The sequence below is a fragment of the Danio rerio genome, chromosome 20 (assembly GCF_049306965.1).
Source record: "Danio rerio strain Tuebingen ecotype United States chromosome 20, GRCz12tu, whole genome shotgun sequence".
Lineage (NCBI taxonomy): Eukaryota > Metazoa > Chordata > Actinopteri > Cypriniformes > Danionidae > Danio > Danio rerio.
The window spans coordinates 32,829,376-32,834,899 of NC_133195.1; the positions used below are offsets into that span (position 1 = coordinate 32,829,376).

General features: G+C 34.5%; 1 long non-coding RNA gene across 6 annotated transcripts in view; it reads right to left on the reverse strand.

Moving 5' to 3' along the window:
- Positions 1-5,524, reverse strand: part of LOC137488661 (uncharacterized) — a 331,464-nt gene that overhangs the window by 127,174 nt on the left and 198,766 nt on the right. The gene's annotated exons all lie outside the window — the stretch shown is intronic.

Sequence of the window (5,524 nt, forward strand, 5' to 3'; positions counted from 1 at the left end):
ACTGATTTTGTGGTCCGAAGTCACATATATATTAAATAATAATATAAATAATGGTGGTGGAGGTGAAGGGATTCTGGTTTCCCCCACAGTTCAAAGACGTGCGGTACAGGTGATTTGGATTAACTAAATTGGCTGCAGTGTATGAATGAGTAAATGTGAGAGTACATGGGTGTTTCCCAGTACTAGGTTGTGACAGGAAGGGCATCAGCTGCGTAAAACATATGTTGGAACAGTTGTCGGTTCATTCTGCTGTGGTGACCCCTGATAAATAAGCGACTAAAGCGAAGGAAAATGAATGAATGAATGAATCTATACGTAAGAAACCATTATTTTATGTACAGTCATGTAAAAAAATTAGGACATTGTATTATATAAAATAAAATTCCATATTAAGATATAAATAAACATCTGATCTTTGGAAGATTATTTGGGAAATAGAAACTCAGATAAACAACGAAATATAGCATTAACAAAAATATGTCATGCACTGCTAATCAAATGCCTTAAATGATCATCAGCAGAAGTTTTAGCAGTTTGTAGGTCGTAGGTGTGTGTTAACACAATGTCCATCAGACAGCTAAAGCTTTGCCAAAATTGGGTCATGCAACAACAAAGTGATCCCAATCACACCAATAGATCTACAACTAAACTGAAGCTGAATAAAAGGGGAAAAAAATCAAGATGCAATCCGCTTGTTAAGTCTGGAACACTCATTTGAATTGAGAAAATATTTGTTTATGTCTTTTTAGTCATATCACACATTAAAGTAAATTTTATATAAAAGTCATGGTGTGCGCAACAGTCTCTGGACTAGCTGCATCACAGACACCAATATTTTAACAATTTATAAAAATTAATCACTTTTTGGCTATTGGATATTAGGCATGGAAATATATATTGCGATTGTGATTTTCGAAAGTATTACAAAACTTTGTAAACATGTACTATTACCATTTGTCGAGTCTCTCCATACAGTTTGATAGAGCGCTTGGACCTGGAAGCTGTTTCGTGACATTACACTTATCAAGCACATAGTCAAAGTCCAGAGCTGATCCTCCTTATAATGCTGTGGTGGGGGCAATGCAAATCCCCCAAAACTAAAAAAATAGGATTTCGTAACGTTTTCACACAATTAAGTGAATTTTATACAAAGTCATGGTGTACACAACAGTCTCTGGACTTGCTGCATCACAAACACAAATATCTTAACAATTTATAAAAAATGTATCACTTTCTGGCCATCAGATATTAGGCATAGATATATATATACTGTAGCGATCATGATTTTCGAAAGTATCGCTTTGTAAACGTTTATTATTAGTATTTGTTGAGTCTTCCAGTACAGATTGATAAAGTGTTTGAACCCGGAAACCAGTTTGCCTGATGTTACACCTAACAAAGCCATTATTCCTTGAAATGCTGTGGTGTGAGCTGTGTTTCACGTGGTGTACAATTGAAGTCAGAATTATTAGCCCCCTTTGATTTTTTTTCTTTTTTAAAAATTTCCCAGAAGATGTTTAACAGCGCAAGGAAATTTTTCACAGTATGTCTGATAATATTTTTTTTCTTCTAAAATCTTATTTGTTTTATTTTGGCTAGAATAAAAGCAGCTTTTAATAATAAAAAAAAACACTTTAAGGTCAAAATTATTAGCCCCTTTAAGATATTTTTTTCGATAGTCTACAGAACAAATCATCATTATAATACAATAACTTGCCTAATTACCCTAACCTACCTAGTTAACCTAGTTAAGCCTTTAAATGTCATTTTAAGCTGTGTTGAAGTGTCTTGAAAAATATCTAGTCAAATATTATTTACTGTCATCATGACAAAGATTAAATAAATCAGTTATTAGAAATGAGTTATTAAAACTATTATGTTTAGAAATGGGTTGAAAAAAATCTTCTCTCCATTAAACAGAAAATGGGGAAAAAAATTAACAGGGGGGCTAAAAATTCTGACTTCACCTGTACATAGAAATCCTGAATATACACTCATAGGGCAAAACTGAACAGGTTGATATAGGTAAATCAAACTGACCCAATTCGACTGGTAGTACAGTAGCAAATAATAACGACGATCAGTAAACGATGACTCCATTTTGAACTTTTCATGTGGCTTCAAAAGACTTGGAATAAAACATTTTCAGGTGCTTCTGCATCTTTTTCTTCAGTCATCATCCATTATAATTGCACGGAAAAGACACTATCTTCTGTGTTTCAAAGTTAGAAAGTAACTCAAGACGGCATAAAGTGAACTATTCCTTGAACGCAAAGTTCAGCTCCGACAAGGTTTTCGAGTAGTTAAGGAATTGTTTTCCTCCTTAACACTCGACACTTTCTTCTCTCTGAAATCTTACAGCGCAGCCTTGAAACTTCAGCTGAATTAGTAAGCTGTCAGAGGTGTACTCGCAAACGCCTCACAGCTACTGGAAAATTGAAGCTCTCCTTTCCACGGCAAGAGCACTTCATCCCGAGGGCAGACTCATTTAAAGGTAAGTAGAGGATGTCATCAATTGTGAACAAATAAGACAATGGCGAGGGGGGGCTGGGGTTGAAGACTGGATGACAGCGCTGGAAGATCGGTAGAAAAAGGCAGAAGAAGAAGAAGAAAGAAAAAAACACAAAGATAATGATCACGACTCCTCGATAAAAGAAGCTACTATTTCACTGCAGTTCATCTCGTGTTGACAATCCAGTTAATTACCTGGTGCTGCAGGACGGAGGAGCATGACAAACACCGAAAGGCTGAAGTAGAGGTTGCAGGTGGGCTTATTCAGAACAAGCTGCACGTAACCAGATCCACAGCCTGCACTTTATCTGAGGCTCCACGTCAACATCTATTAAGGGCCCTCACACTTTAATGAACGCTGAGACGCCACATGAATGATTACGAGCGACACCGCCGTTGAAACACGGTATTTAGCAAAATTGGAGTGAAATGTGAAGAGCACTTTTCTTGCGTTTTCATGGTTTAAAAAAAAAACAGCAAGGGAGACACGCTCCCCATGGCTGTTGGAGTGAATAATGCGATGATTACAAAGCCCTTTTCGATTACAAAGCAGCACATAAATGCGCTCTTAAAGTGATGCGAATTTCACACTCAATTATACACACGAATATCGACGATGTCTGTTGATTTTTAACCTTGTTTTAGTTCGAAGTCAACATGGATTGCACTTACAGACTGGTTTTTGTGCATAATGTGACATTACATTGTTGAAACATGTAGATCATGATTTGATTACATTATTAAACACAAAATCTAGCCTGTTTGAATGTTAGTTGCAAAGCAGCTCATTTGTTGACATTCATCTATGTTATTAAAGGGATATTTCACTCAAAAAAAGAGTAGGAGCGTTTCCAGTTTTCTTTAAAATATCTTCTCTTGTGTTCAATAAATTAAGTAGGGCTGCACGATATTGGAAATATCTGATATTGCGATATTTTATTTTTCTGTAATAAATTTAACGATAACAATACAGTTTCACAAGATAGTTTGAATGACGGTTTTCTGGTGAGTATAACAGTATACAGGTACAGAAATTGAATGATCCCACTGCGAAAAATGCTTTTCTTACTTCGCTTTGACTTGTTTCTTGTCTAATTATTTATACAATTCTTAGATTAAGTAAAAATATTGTTTTATTTTCAACCTTATAAGAAATATAAGTCAAAATTAAGAGTTTTTACTTAAATAAGGAAAATTATCTGCCATTGGTGTAAATAAAATTATCTTGTTTTCACTTTAAAATGTAGATAATTGGGCTAGATCTCAAGCCCGCAGTCTTCGTTCGGCATCAGCACTTACCCTGTATCAGCCACGCTGTAAACACAAGCCCATGGGTGGTAGGGCTTTCTCATACAGTGTGCCTAAGCTGTGGAATGCATTTTCCATCAGCATTAGGAATGCCGCTTCTCTGGACTGTTTTAAGAAACTTCTTAAGACAGACCTTTTTAGCATCATTTTTTACTTAGGATGATCATTTTGTCAACTTTTTTATTCTATCTTACGGCTCATATGTTATTGATTTGTTGCATCTTTTTAATTGTTGTGCTGTTCCTGCTATTGTTGGTATTTTGCCTTGTATTGTTAGTATTTTGCATTGTATCGCTAAATAAGTATTAAAAAAAAGCACATTACAAATAAAATGTATTATTAATATTATTATTATTAGAAAGGTGAAAAAAAGTAATAAAAACTTTTTAATAAATCGCATAAATTCTGTATAAATAATGAGCTTCTGGTCAACCATGATTCAGACTGAACATTGCATATCTTGCAATGTGACTATTGCAGATGCGCACATTGTGATATAGATGCTGAAATGATATATTGTGCAACCATACTTTAAAGAGTGAGTAAATGATGACAGGCAGCATGGTGGTGCAGTTGGTAGCACGATCCCAGCAAGATGGTCATGGTTTAAGCCCTGGCTGGGTTAGTTGGCATTTCTGGGGTTTCATTTGGGTAAGCAAAATTGTCCATAGTGTATGTGTGTGAATGAGTGTGTATGGATGTTTCCCAGTGATAGGTTGCAGCTGGAAGGGCATCCGATTTGTAAAACATATGCTGGATAAGTTGGTGTGTCATTCCACTGTGGTGACCCCAGATTAATAGAGGGACTAAGCCGAAAATAAAATGAATGAATAAACGATGAGAGAATTTTCAATTTCAGGTGAACTATCCCTTTAAATCACAATACAAACATTCATTGTTAGTCTATATTAGCTCATTAGCTATTAGCTCCTTAAATATTTGCAGACAACTGCACATTTTTATTTAGTTAACATTATTATATCACTTTAACATTAAATAAAAATTCAATTATTTATTGTTAGTTCTTGTTAGTGAATGTCTAAAAATATCTAGCCCAATCTGGAGTTTATCTAACAAAATAACTTCTGATAACGGTGCAAAAACTAGTAAACCCAAATTTATATGTAAATTTGTAAAATATTACATACAAATTAAAAAAAGAAAAGAGGAAAAATCAAGAGAAGAAAAAAATAGTTGAAATTTGTAGGTTGTATTTTTGCAAGGTTTTGCTTGAATTTAATTGTATTATCTTACAATTTCTAAATATGTTTGATGACTAAAATATTATTTTAATAAATATATCTGTTTTGTTTAAATGCATTGAATAAATTGATTATATTCACTGACAAATGGATTAAAATATTGAGCTGTACTCAATTGTGTTGAGTAGTGTATATGGGAGTCAATAGGGGACCAGCAGTGAATTGGTAACAAAATTCTTGTAACACAAGACAGAAACTAATACAGGTTTGAAACAACCTGATGATGAGTAAATGACAGCATCTTTATTCTGAGTGAACTCTTTAAGTGCGGTTCATGTTGACTTGAACTAAACTAACCTCACTCAATCAGGTCTAAAAGGGTCATATGGGCTGACTAAACCATGCATCACTGGTCTGATCTTTTTAAACACAGAAAAGTCTTCATGTCCTCGCAGTCAAGTACACATGGTTCAGTGTGTAAATGTGCTATCCTTTTTATTCAG